Below are 13,902 nucleotides of genomic sequence, written 5' to 3' on the forward strand. Positions count from 1 at the left end.
AGGGACTGTAGTGACAGGACAAGGGGTAACAGGTTCAAACTTAAACAGGGGAAGTTTAGATTGGATCTAAGGAGGAAATTCTTTCCTGTGAGGGTGCTGAGGCACTGGAATGGGTTGTCCAGGGAAGTTGTGAATGCTCCATCCCTGGCAGTGTTCAAAGCCAGGTTGGATGAAGCCTTGGGTGGGATGGTTTAGTGTGAGGTGTCCCTGCCCATGGCAGGGGGGTTGGAACTGGATGATCTTGAGGTCCTTTCCAACCCAAACCAATCTATGATTCTATGCTGTGCAGGCAATGCAAACTGATGGAAGGAAGCAGCATGTCAGTACCTCAACTGGGTGAATGTCACTTTCCTGTGCAGGACTTCCCTGCACTGCTGTTGGCTTCTTGGTTTGCAATAAAGTGCAGAACATAGAATCATAGAATAGTTAGGGTTGGAAAAGACCTTAAGATCATCCAGTTCCAACCCCTTGCTATGGGCAGGGACACCTCACATTAAACCATGGCACCCAAGGCTTCATCCAACCTGGCCTTGACCACCACCAGGGATGGAGCACTCACAACCTCCCTGGGCAACCCATTCCAGTGCCTCACCACCCTAACAGGAAAGAATTTCCTCCTTAGATCCAATCTGAACTTCCCCTGGTTCAGTTTGAACCCGTTACCCCTTGTCCTGTCACTACAGTCCCTGATGAAGAGTCCCTCCCCAGCATCCCTATAGGCCCCCTTCAGATACTGGAAGATGAGGTCTCCACACAGCCTTCTCCTCTCCAGCCTGAACAGCCCCAACATAGATAAAGAATCACAGCAATACAGATTCTGATGCTTCTAGGAGCTGAATGACAGACATCTCCACACCACGCCTGGAGCCTGGGCCTCTAATCAAAAGCTTTCTTATGAGAGTTTTCAGTATTTCTTTGGATTTGGCTGTCTGAAGCTGTTCCTAAGAGCTTGATAACAGACATGGACAGAGCCAGTGATCTGTTACATTAATCTCTTTGTCCTTCAAGGTAGCAAATAACATCTTCTGCCTCTCCTCCAGGTCCACTGGGCACTTTGAGGAGGAATGTGATAAAAAACCTGAAAACTTGCCAGCTTTCAGCATCAAATAGGGGAAAGAGAACAAAATACACACTATGTAGACAGTTCTGTTGGATGAAATGCTGGATTAGGCCATAGAAAAGTGGCTTCTTGGATCTGTCACCTTCATAGCATTGCTTATCCTTTCCATGGATTTATTTCTGATCCTTTTTTTCTCTCTGGATTGCACAGTGGGGATTATTTCATGTGTTTTATCACAAAACAAGCAAGTAATTGTGAGAAGAGCTGAAGTGTTCACATTAAATAGGCAGGAAACAAAGGCCACACTCGTACCTGACCCAAGTGGTCTTTGCAGCACTTTGGGGAGGAAGATCTAGCCTGCCAAAGGTTTGGGAGGGACCTTTGGGGGTTTACTCAGATGATGTTCAGTGAGGGTTCATCTCAGTTCATTACTTGAAATGCAGCCACATGCAGCTCATTGCATCACTATATTGAATTCCTGGGTTACCCTCTGCATTTGAGATCTGCTTGAAGACCATTGGGTTGTCAAGCTGGACTATGCTTGAGTGGGGGATCTTGTACTTGCTCCGCTTCATCAGGCTGTTTGAGGGACCTGGCCAGGGTTTAACAGAGAAGACTGAGATTTTACATCCAGTTTCAACCCACAGGGAAAATAAGAAGTCTGCAGAAAACCCTTGACCAAGACAAGCCCAGTGGAGATCAGCCCTTCCATGAACTGGAAGATACCTTGATGGGGGATGTCTGCAAGTGCTTTGCCCTGCAAGGGCTGATCAATGAACATGCTTGTGGCAAACAGGGCTTCTTGGTGAGTTGTGCAAAGTGAATCACTGCAGCAAGTGATGCACACTCTCTTCCAGCACATCTCACATCCTGTGTATTTGTAGAATCATAGAATAGGTTGGGTTGGAAGGGACTTTTAAAGTTCATTGAGTGCAGCCCCCCTGCAATTTGAGCAGGAACACCTTCGACTAGATCGGGTTGCTCAGAACCACATCCAGCCTGGCCTTGAATGTCTCCAGGGATGGTGCATCTACCACCTCTCTGGGCAACCTGGGCCAGTGCTTTACCATCCCCGATGTACAAAGTTTCGTCCTCAGATCTAACCTACATGTCTCTTTTCATCTGGAATTTCACATGGAATCTAGTTGAAGATGTCCCTGCTCATTTCAGGGGGGGTGGACCCAAACTATTCTATGATTCTAATTTCACCCTTGTTCATGAGCCCATGAACTACAGAGATGCTTGATAATCATAGAATAGTTAGGGTTGGAAAGGACCTTAAGATCATCTATTTCCAACCCCCAAATACACCTAATACAGCTAAATGAGGTCTTGATCATACTCATATTGCCGTCAGAGGTAGTACATGGCTGCCTGAACCTGACTGTGCATACGAAAGCACAGATAGTGGTGAGCAGGACCCAGAATGGGCTACATCTCTACCAAAACAGTTTTGGGGACCCGTGTGGTGCCAGTGTTCTGAATAAATGAAACATGCTTCTCACTATCCATCCATCCAGCACCTCTCAGCAGCAGAAAACCCCCTTTAAATAGACAGGCAGGAAGGAATGATGCTTTATCATGCAGCATGGTGAAAGGCAGCATTGTTGGGGCTGGATGGTTTCCTTACCCCTCATGTGTGATTCCATACACCGGAGCTTATGTTCCAAAAGTGAAAAATGATCTGTTCTTGTGTATCCATGCACCACTTCACCCCACATCTCTGCAGCACAGCACCCAAGCAGCCTTGGTTAGCTACATACCTTGCCAAAGGGACAAAGCCCCACTCCGTGGTGCTGCGTTTCTTGGATTGGCTCCGTATTCCCTCATCTCCACCAGACAATTACGAACAGGCTTCCAGGAGTGTGCCGTGCTCTGAGAAACCCAGAAAAGCCTCTGCCAATCCCCAGTGACCCCACGACCTGGAGGTAACATCCATACTAAGCTGTTTTTAAGACAAACAGAAGGAAATACTTAGGTGTAAAATTACTTGGCAGAAGCCAACCCGTTTCCTTTTTTTACAGGGGCAAAATAAATAGAATAATCATCCCTGATCCTGAAAAACCCAACCACCCACTAAGGGAAAGGGGGGCTGCACGCTCCTGTCGGATGATACTCTGTGCCCCTTGAACCAGGTGTCAGGACTGCCCTAAACTCTCCTCTCATACACAGCTGAGTGCATGAAAGGAGCAGGGAGTGGGAGCCAGCCAGGTTCCTCTTGCTTCCCCATCACCCTCTTATCAAGACCCTCCTCTCCTTCCTCAGGAGCTCTTCTGTAGGCTGCAGGGCTAGAAGCCCAAGGAAAGGGGCTGGGATACTCTCCAGCTCCCCTGACATCCTTTGAGGTTGTTTCCTGGCCAATTCCAAGCAGCTTCTGCCCTTTCTTCCCTCTTCCCAAATGCAAGTTGTGTGGAAGCAGCAGAGACCTGGTGGGAAGGGAAGTCAATAAGAGGTTTGCCAGTGTGGCAGCTCCCATCTTGGTTGTTCCAAGGTGACCTTGCAGCCCATCCATGAACCTAGGTCACAGGGAGGAAGAGGAATGAACCCTTTGACATTTGAGATCTCACTCTGAGCAATGTAGGAGATGAAAGCCAACTCCACCGCATGCCAGGTTTGCTGTCTAATGAAAACTCACCTTGTATTCAAACCTTGTGAGTCAACAGAGGAAGAGAGACATCTCCAGAGGGTGCTGTGCCATTCTAAGGTCTGCACCTAAAGACAAGCAAGGCAGATTTGCCCCTTAACATTCAAAACACCTAAATTTGCAGCAGACTCATTTGTAAAACCAGAGAGAGCACAAGCAGCTGAAGATGCCCGAGCAGCCCAGTAAGCTTCACTTGCTTGGGAATCACTGCCAACAGTTTGAATTTGCTTGTGGATTTTGTTTAGTTCTAGGTGGAAACTATTCAATGTATAGTATAAGATAACATTGTGCTAAATCATGCTATGTAATGCAGCTAACATCAGGGGCCACAGGCCGTAATCAGTGCTAAGGCACTGCTCAGCCATACAGTGAGGACATGCATGGCTGCCACAGAGGCAGGACCTTCTGCATCTGCTGAGATGTAGGACGGCAAAGTGCACAGCTCTTGGGAACAAGCACAAAGCCCTGACCAGAAGGCAGCATTCCACTCATCTTTTCCAATTTTACTATTCTTGTTAAGGATGGTTGGTTTTGGTTTTATGGCCATTTTACCAGTAGAACTGGTAAAACCAGTAACAAGAGATCCCAATTAAACTTCAGTTACAATAAGGATTGGCTCAAGCAGAGAAAAATCACTTCCCACGCTGAAATAATCACACTGGCCCATAGCCATGTGTAGAGCAAGGTGCTGGCTATCTGCATGAACAATGTAACTCTTAATTCCCTTGTCTTTTCTCCTCACCAATTCTTTTTTCTTTTTCCCCCTTGACTTCCCAATACTTAGGAAAAAAAAGCTCCTTTGCCTAATGAAAACAATGGTAAAGGGTTATTACTGTTGTTTAAGGAAATAACTGCATTTATTATGCAGCAGCATTCTAACAAATGCAGGGATTTGACAGCTCAGTTAAATCCCAGAGGCTGAAAGTTCAGATGCAATTTAAACATATTTGAAAATACATTAAGAAAAGTTGCTCATTTCCTTTTAAATTATTTCTGTTCTTCAGCCCTTTTGGGGTTTTTTCAGGTGTTGACACACAAAACAGCGACAAAACCAGAGAAAAGGTATTGAAATGAGGTGTCCCTGCCCATGGCAGGGGGGCTGGAACTAGATGATCTTGAGGTCCTTTCCAACCCTAACTATTCTATGATTCTATGAAATTCTTATGTTTCCATCAGCCTGACCTGATGCTTAACTCCCAACTCCATCTTCAGATGTTCACTATGTAAATTGCCTCACTGCTGTACCCCATCTTCTTTATTCATGGTCATAAGTCTCATGTAAGCCTGTAAATTGATGTTTCATCCTCTTCTCCCCTCCCCACAAGGCAAAGAAATAAATATTTGAAAGCCAAATACAGTATTTTTTAAATGGAATATATAAGGTGCAGTTTTAACCTTTGGAATAGATAATCTCATCACCTAATGGTTTTTCAGCCTGATTTCAAATAAAGACTACAATTGGGAATACTTTGAGGAGGTTGGACATTGGAGTGTAGATGTCCACAACTGCGGAATTCCTTCTAAACTCCTTTTCAGATTAATGGAGGGAGGGACTCTTCATTAGGGACTGTAGTGACAGGACAAGGGGTAACGGGTTCAAACTGAAACAGGGGAAGTTTAGATAGGATCTAAGGAGGAAATTCTTTCCTGTTAGGGTGGTGAGGCACTGGAATGGGTTGCCCAGGGAGGTTGTGAGTGCTCCATCCCTGGCAGTGTTCAAGGCCAGGTTGGACAGAGCCTTGGGTGCCATGGAACTGCTGGAACAAGTCCAGAGGAGGCCACGAGGAAGATCAGGGACTGGAGCACCTCCCGTATGAAGACAGGCTGAGGAAGTTGGGGCTGTTCAGCCTGGAGAAGAGAAGGCTGCGTGAAGACCTCATAGCAGCCTTCCAGTACCTGAAGGGGGCCTATAGGGATGCTGGGGAGGGACTCTTCGTCAGGGACTGTAGTGACAGGACAAGGGGTAATGGGTTAAAACTTAAAACAGGGGAAGTTTAGATTGGACCTAAGGAAGAAGTTCTTTCCTGTGACGGTGCTGAGGCACTGGAATCGGTTGCCCAGGGAGGTTGTGAATGCTCCATCCCTGGCAGTGTTCAAGGCCAGGCTGGATGAAGCCTTGTGTGGGATGGTTTAGTGTGAGGTGTCCCTGCCCATGGCAGGGGGTTGGAACTGGATGATCTTGAGGTCCTTTCCAACCCTAACTATTCTATGATTCTGTGATTCTATATGGCAGCGGGATTGGAACCAGATGAACTTAAGGTCCTTTCCAATCCCAGCCATTCTGAGATTCTGTATGTACCTTCTCCAACGGGGACAACTCTCATAGAATCACAGAATAGTTAGGGTTGGAAGCTCTGCCTGAAAAGGTTTGCGAACAGGTCACATGAATCAATCTAGGACTCCTCACTACTTTTTGGCTCTAGAGGAATTTTAGGCAAACCACTGTAATGGAAGTGTTATTCAAACAGTCTGATATTCAGCATAGCTTTTAATAGGGTCAGAGAATGGTTTGGGTTGAAGGGTCCTTAAAGCTCATCCAGCTCCAGCCCCTGCCGCAGGCAGGGACCCCTTCCACTGGAGCAGCTTGCTCCAAGCCCCTGTGTCCAACCTGGCCTTGAGCACTGCCAGGGATGGGGCAGCCACAGCTTCTCTGGGCACCCTGTGCCAGCGCCTCAGCACCCTCACAAGGAAGAGCTTCTGCCTAAGAGCTCATCTCTTAATCATATATTACTGTTGCTCTAAACACATCATCTCCCTCTGCAAGCTGAGGTGGATTCATCTGCTTTGTGTCACAGTGGAGACTAACCTTGACATTTAGAAACCTTTTATCCTTTGCTAATGCTCTGCAAGCTCTGACCACCCAAGCCCCTCTGCTGTACGAGGTTACTCTCCACTTTCTTGTCTAACCACTTTGTGGCACACCTTGATCTCCAGAAAGCCAGACCAGCATCAATCTGCAACGCACAAGTTCACTAGCACACGTCAGCTGATGTGGGAAATAAGCAGGGATAGGATTGGTCAGAGATCACCTTATAAGAACACAGATAATTAAATGCATTTGTATGTTATACTTCTGGCTTTTCAATTAAAGTGTAAGTGGATTCTTAAGAAGAAACTGTGTTAGGGTTTGGGTTTTTCCCCTTGGGAAAATACAAGATTTCCTTTCCACTGTACCTGGGAAGGTGAAGTTCTTCATTAGGTTAACCAACACATTTGGAAGGATAAAGATCATCTGGTCAGTTTCAGATGAATCAACCTGGAATAAGATCAGTGGGGAACGAATTTAGATACTTTCTATAGACAGGGTCAACTTCAAGAGACTGAATTCACTTGGAGATTTAAGAACCCAAGGTGGAAACATCCTGGCTTCATGAGATGCGAGAAGTGTTCCTTGCAAAGTCATATTGTGTAACTCTGGGAAGTGCCTGGGAATTCCCTGTGCTGGGGAAAGCTGGGCTAGCAACCAGCAAGATCTAACACAGAGGCTTTGAAATAGTTTAAGCCGAATTGCCATGGTTCTTTACACGGGAAGGGGGAAAACCACATCAATCTGTGCACACTTGCTTCATTGCACAGTTCTAAGAAGCAGTTCTCTGATACCAGTCCTGCTCCAGAGTCATCTTTAGGCAAGGGATCTGCATCCACACTCAAGCCATTAAGGGAAAAGGCTCCTGAGCTCAAGTGTTCTCAAGCCCTTAGTGAGTAAAAAGATAGAGGATAGAGCCTGGGAAAGCAGAGATGTTAGTAATAAGGAGAGCAAAAGAGAAATGAGGAAGAGGAAAGTAGGGCTGGGAGTGATGCCTTCATTATATACACAGGATTGAGTAGAACATGAAACAGAAAGGTCACCTGTCCGCAGATAAGACTGGATCTAACCCATCTCTGGCAGAAGTGTCTGAAAGTGCTATTAAACCCCTTGGCACAACTGAAGGCAGTAAAAGTCTCTCCAGTTCCAAGGAAACACTCTTGGTTAAGAGCTGAAGTGGCAATTTATAGCTCGCTGTCAGCATCTGCTTGGCTTCACGAGAAGAGCCATCAGAACTGTCATGTTCTGAGAAAAGTGCAATTGGGGCTTCCTCCCTCCCACTTCAAGTGCTGCTCCTGGCAGACGTGGAGGCACGATTTCATGCTGACGTAGAGCACATCATTAACATGGAAAACTGCATTTCAACATCAGGTTTTGTCTCTTAGACAAAACATTTGAGAGTTGCTCTGAGAGAGCAGGGGAGAAAGAGGAAATCGCATTGCTGGGGAGTATGGAGACAGGGTTATGATGCACTGGCAGGGCACATAGTTTTCTCCCACCCCTCTCCAGAAGATGCTTTATGCTTGAGCAACTGCAGGCCAGCCTGCTTGTGCTTAGACAATCTGATGCACTCCTGCATCATTTCATCACATGCTCTCCTTCCCCATAGATCCTGACCCCATTTAGTGCAACACATAAGCAGTGCACACAGGTAACAGCTGTTTTAAGATAAGGTTTGGTTGCCTCCTCACAGGCATCTTGTGCTACATGAGGGTGCATATTGCATAAGATTTGAGGTACTCGTGCCTTTCTCGAACAGCATATGGAGGCTGTTGGTGGCAGCATTACTAATACAGCTAGTAACCTGCACGTAAGCAACAGAATCCTTCTAAGATGAAGTCTAAAAACCCAAGGTTTTTAAGGGATTTTAAAGACCAAGGTTGTTGATTCTGCAGGGGAAAAACCAACAAAAACAGCTGAAGGATGTAGAAAGAGTCTACTAACATGAATGTCACTACACGGATCAAATATAGATTATCCAAACACCTGGGAGGCCTCTTACACACAGCTCATCCTGCTCCAGAACGCAGGCTATGCTAAGTGACCTCTCAGAGACCTTATCCAGCGTATTTCCATGATTCCTACAGCAGGTTTGTGCTCCAACCCTGATGAGCTATAGGAATTTTAATGTGATGTCATAGGACAGAGTCTCTGTATTTCTCGGAGTTACTTGGTTAAGGTGGAGAAACACCAATATTAGGAACGAAACAAAAGTGATGCAAAAAAGGATATTGGCACGATTGCAGAGCCAACCACCCAAACAACAGGAAGTGCCAAGATTCAGGCTGCCTTTCTCTTTCCTGGCCTAAACTAACTCTTTTCTCCTTGCTGATCACAGACCATGTTTTAGTACCTAAATTGCTTTTCTTGTCCCTTCTCTTTCCATCCCCTTTTGAAAGGGCACTGACCCCTCAAGACACAATGTCAGCTAATATAACCTCCACTACCAAGTGGAAAAACTGCTTACGTGTTAGAGAGTATTAGTTTGTTTGTACATCCCAGGATAGTACAAGAGCACAACATTGCTGACTCACATTCACAATGTGACTCATTGTAAACCCCAGCTCCTTCCCCTCATGCTGGCCCTCCGTCCTTTTCAGGCTGGTTAACCTCACCTAAGCATGGGCATTTCTGTTTGTGCCCGTGGGCTCACAACCTATTCTTCCAGGCTACTTCGCCAGTTTGGGGAGTTTGCTTTGGACTCCCATTCTGCTGGCAGGAGCTTTCCTCTCTAGCCCTGACCAGTGCCACCTGCACACCTAATATGTAAAGTACACCTAATATGTAAGGTATTTCTTTATGTAGGTCACCAGTGGAGATATCAAATAGCCCCTAGCCCTGGAGGACACAGCTCTGCAGAGCCTTCTGCTTTAGCAGTGAACAACTATGAACTTGTTCTTACACACATTTCCATTCCTTCATCCAACAGAGTTGCTGGCACTAGTGGATGTCGTCTCCTTTTCAAGCCGAGAAGGGGATGGAACACTTCACAAAGGGATGTTCAAAGAGTTAGTGAAGCCATAAAAGAATAACACTGGGCAGCTTTAGCAGGGGAAGCTACTCCAGATTAAAACACTTCCCTATAATGATGAGAGCATCCATCACAAGATAGCAACAAGCCTGTTTCACAGCACTATCAGACTGTATCTTCAAAAGGCTTCTTAGTTAGCTAAAGCAAGGTGGTTTTCAGTGGAAATAGCAAACAATACTTTTGTAAGACAAAGACCAACACGACTTACTACCTACATTTCAAGATGAAGCAGTGCTCAGATTTAAAGAGACAAACACAACAAAGAAACCCACCCCACACAGGATTCCAGAATTCAGAGCAAATATTTCCCTTCCATTTCTCCCTCACAAGTAACTAAACTGTTCCAGCTAAAGAGTTTAAATGTGTAAAAGACCCACTCCAAACTAGCAAAACCACAACCACCGTCTTCACACCCTCTCCCAGAAGAGGAAAAGTAAAGAAGAGAGAAAGGTGAAATGCAATAGCACCAATAGGCCAGCACATAGTGAGATTTCCACCTGAAGCTTTTAAACACAGAAAACATAAACTGTACTTAAAAAAAAAATAACAAAATGCAATAGAATTAAGTCCATTTGTAACTCACCTGGAGAAAAGGAGAACTACAAGAAAGTGCAGGCTACCTAAGCATAAGTAGACTCCAGCTATAAATGCATTGAGCATCTCAGCCGCATTAAATCAGCTCTTTCCTCATTACACCCCAGGTGGTACAAATCTAATCCTCTCAGTAATAATTACTGGGGCCAGATTAGCTCACAGTCTAAATTAGGCAATGGTGTAAATGCTGTACACCTGATGACATAGAGATCTGGGAGCTGTAATAGGGTAAGAGCAGTCTCCTACTACATCCTACCCTAATGTACACACTCAGAAGTGTTTGCTCCAGCCTGAAGCCCATTGAATCAACCATTTTCTTCAGTAGTTTCATCTGGGGCTTGGACATGGATCTTTGGGATGAATTAACCAAACTAAAGCTTAAATTAAGTGCCAGGATGTCCAACACCCCCCCTCACCGTTCTCCCCAATTTATTTGTGTTTTCTGTTGTTTTAGCTGTATTTCAGAAAGGAGAGAGATAATTTATATCAGCTTTTTCCCTGCTGCAGATCCTTCCATATATCATATGGTTTGTGATGATTTAAGGGCATGGAATTACCTGCATGCTGCTTCTTTTTCCTGCCAGCTACTGCCTGCCTTCCCTTAGATTAATGTGACAGGTTGCAGTAATTTCCTTATGATTTTCCATCCTGTTTTGTTTGTGACCCGGTACCAGCTTTGTTTTTTCAAACCATACTTGTTTATTGGATTAACTTCTTTCTGGAGTATAGTATCACAGCTGCCAACTTTCTTTTATGATCTTACAGTATTGAAACTCAACCAATAGGTAAACCATCAGTAATCTCTGAAGCATAGAACATCTTTGTTTCTCACCTAGAACTGGTTTGGTTTCAGGACCCTTTAAGCTTGAGATGCTATGGTGGTGTCAATGAGACACATCACTTGAAGTGTCCAACAGTTATCTCAAGTGTTGTTGAGGTTCTATGGTGTCTGTATTCAAGAGATCAATTGAGACAATGGGCTTTTTGTGGCCACCAGATGGGGAAGCCATAGAAAGAGATACGAGAAGCATCTAGAGGGCTTTCCCTAGAGGTGTTTCATACCTTTGTCATCTTTTCTTTAAACCTTTCTTCCTTACCTTGAAATCCATTTCCGTGATGGCAAGCCCTGAAAACTGCTTTCAATCAAAACTGATAGTGTAGCAGAACATGAAATCTTGGCCAACAAGTAGCAGATGCCACCAGCTGGAGCAGCTCAGAATTCCCAAACAGGGAAAAGAGTTCTATTGCCCTGGCTGGGGCTCAGTTAAAGCAGACTGCCATCTCCCAGAGTTTCCATGATAAGTGCTGGAAAAGAGCCCAGCCTACAAGGAGCAGATCTGATTACAGCTTTACGATGGTTTTGCCATTAGAGGCAGAATAGGTAGGAATGTTTAAACTTGTGGTTGCCTGAAACGTTTCACTTTAAAGCCCTGTTTTCATCTGCTTACAGTGCTGTCAAAACTGAAGCAAAGCACCATGAAATGAAGGGTGTATGCCATAGGCTGAAGTTCTCTGGATGCTTCAGCCAAAAGAGTTCTGAGAACAAGGCCATGGGGGGAAATATTTTGTTCTCCTTGTAGTAAATGATTCTGGAAACCTCCTTCCTCCCATTGGAAAACTGCAGTGTGCCTTTGACTTTGAACAGGCCCTCACAGTTTAGCAGGGAGCACCCTGCTAAATATCCCTGGTGCAGATGTGGCTTTTGGCACTGATAAAAGCATTTTCTCAGGCTTGATTGAGTTAAAATTGCAGAGCCTGTATGCACTCAACAAAGCGTAATAGCAATAGATGTAATAGATGTGCAGTTAAAGTCTCTGCCCCACCCAGGCTATCTCCATACAGAGACTGCTCCAGCACAGGCTCTTGAGAGGCTGAGCACTGCCAGAGGTGTACATTAAGTGAGCCTAATGTCTCATTCAGATTTTTCCCTTAAAGAGAAAAGCCTCTGATGACCTTTTGAGGGATGCTGGGCACAGTCTTCTGCTCCCTCATGGGACATCTCATGGCAGGAGTTGCTCTTTCTGGCTTTGTTCCTCAGGGCAGAGAAGTTAAATCATTTCTTCGCCTTCATCTGCACTCCTGAGATGATTGCAAGTGTTGTAGATTGAGATGAGATCTTGGGAAGCTCACCTCTGCAGCTGCTGCTTAGCTGCAGGCAGGGCTATAGTTCTGTCTCGACTGATCTGGTGGGTATCCGAAACTACACCCAATCTGCTGAGATAAACTAAAACTGCGGCTAGAGAGATATGATGGTCTAAGAAATCCCTCAAGGCAGGTATGAAAGTGTCTATACTCCTTCTGTTGGATGTAAGACAGCCAGGAAGCTGGGAATTGCTTGGAATTAGGCACCAGAATCAGGTCAGTTACACTGACATAGGTGAATTACACTGAGATGTCTCAGCTGCAGACTCCCTGCCAGTGGTTCCTGCTCTTTTCCTTGCTCTTTTTCTCAACACACAGTGTCTTGGAGGAGCATAGCTATGGTTTGGGTTGACATCTAAGTAAGGAGAAAAGCCAGAATGTCACAAACTTACCCATTTTGCACATTGTCCTTTGAACGCTGTAGGTAACCCTGTCAACCACCCACCTTCTTAAGTTCCATTTCAGCTTTCCCTGCTCAGGGGACATGGGGCACAGCCTGTATTTGGGAAGTTCAGCCCCAAAGCTCGGTTGCTTCTATCTAAACAGCACTCATGACTGTCTAGTTCTCTCTGGTTTAGTTCCTCCATCTGTAAAAGGCATTTGTAGGCAGCAGCACTGCAGCGTCCATTCTAGGTATGGAATAAATGACGAAACTCTACCTTGATGTTGCCACGATGTACCAAAATAGAGCATTTTATCTCTGCAACTAAGAGCTGAGGCACGTTGCCTGCGATGGAGGAGGAAAGAATGAAGGTGAATTCTCTCTCCCCAGCTCTAGTATTTCAGGCATGGATTTAAAGAGCAGCCGGAGGAAATTTGGCCTGGAGTTCCTACCAGATTTAGCCATTTTACGGATCTAGGAGCCTCTGATTAAATGAAATGAAGATGGGAAACCCTCAGGTTTGCTGCTTCCAAAAGAATGCATGTCGGAGCCTATGTTCCATCAGAGACAGGCGCTCCAAGATGTCACCAGGAGCTTCATGGCTCTAGCCAGTGGGCAATGCTCTTTGCTGCTGTGTTTTTCCCTTCACCATGACTCCACCCTGCTGACCTTTAAGTAATAGGCTGAGAACACTTCCAAAGTGGAGCACTTTTCCAACTGCCTTACAATCCCTCTATCAGACCCAATAAGTATAAGCCTCAACCACCAGTCCCACTGGCCTCTGCCAGGATAGATTTCCAAGTCTTTTTATGGCCTTCATAAAGTTGGGATCAGGGGGATTTTTTCCACGGGAGTTGAGTAGAAAGAAAGACTTTCTCCACCTCTGTTTCTCTTTTTTAACTTCATCTTTCGTTCTTGCATTTGGGAAACAAGCTCATTCTGTGAATAAAAATAACCCCTTGATTTGTGTCCTTCTTCCTTAAAACAGAGCGAGACTTGTTGGTGGATCTAATAAAGTTTTTTCTCTCCCTTTCTTTCTCTCATGCACTCTTAAGGCTGTAATTTTATCCAGATGCCTTTGCTACTAATAGCCTTTCACTTTATGTTCTTGTATTTCACACACACACATTTGCCAGCCCATCTTTGCTTGATGTATCTCCCATCTTTTCACCTTCTGAAGATCGTGGGACTCTGTAGGACTCTTCCTCCAGTCTTTTCCTTTTCACTTTCGTGTCTTATAATT

The 13,902-nt window shown here is 45.2% G+C and overlaps 1 long non-coding RNA gene across 4 annotated transcripts; it reads right to left on the minus strand.

Moving 5' to 3' along the window:
• Positions 1 to 779: 779 nt before the first annotated feature.
• Positions 780 to 10,205, minus strand: LOC136007454 (uncharacterized). Of its 4 annotated transcripts, XR_010609719.1 has the most exons (5): positions 10,125 to 10,205; positions 3,696 to 3,772; positions 3,487 to 3,576; positions 2,824 to 3,005; positions 780 to 1,652 (listed from the first exon to the last, which is right to left on the minus strand). It is a non-coding gene; the product is annotated as an uncharacterized LOC136007454 (long non-coding RNA). The 4 variants fall into 4 exon arrangements; XR_010609720.1 differs by lacking the exon at positions 3,487 to 3,576; XR_010609717.1 differs by lacking the exon at positions 3,487 to 3,576 and having other exon boundaries at positions 2,824 to 3,486.
• Positions 10,206 to 13,902: the final 3,697 nt, after the last annotated feature.

Source organism: Lathamus discolor, chromosome 1 (genome assembly GCF_037157495.1).
Source record: "Lathamus discolor isolate bLatDis1 chromosome 1, bLatDis1.hap1, whole genome shotgun sequence".
Taxonomy (NCBI): domain Eukaryota; kingdom Metazoa; phylum Chordata; class Aves; order Psittaciformes; family Psittacidae; genus Lathamus; species Lathamus discolor.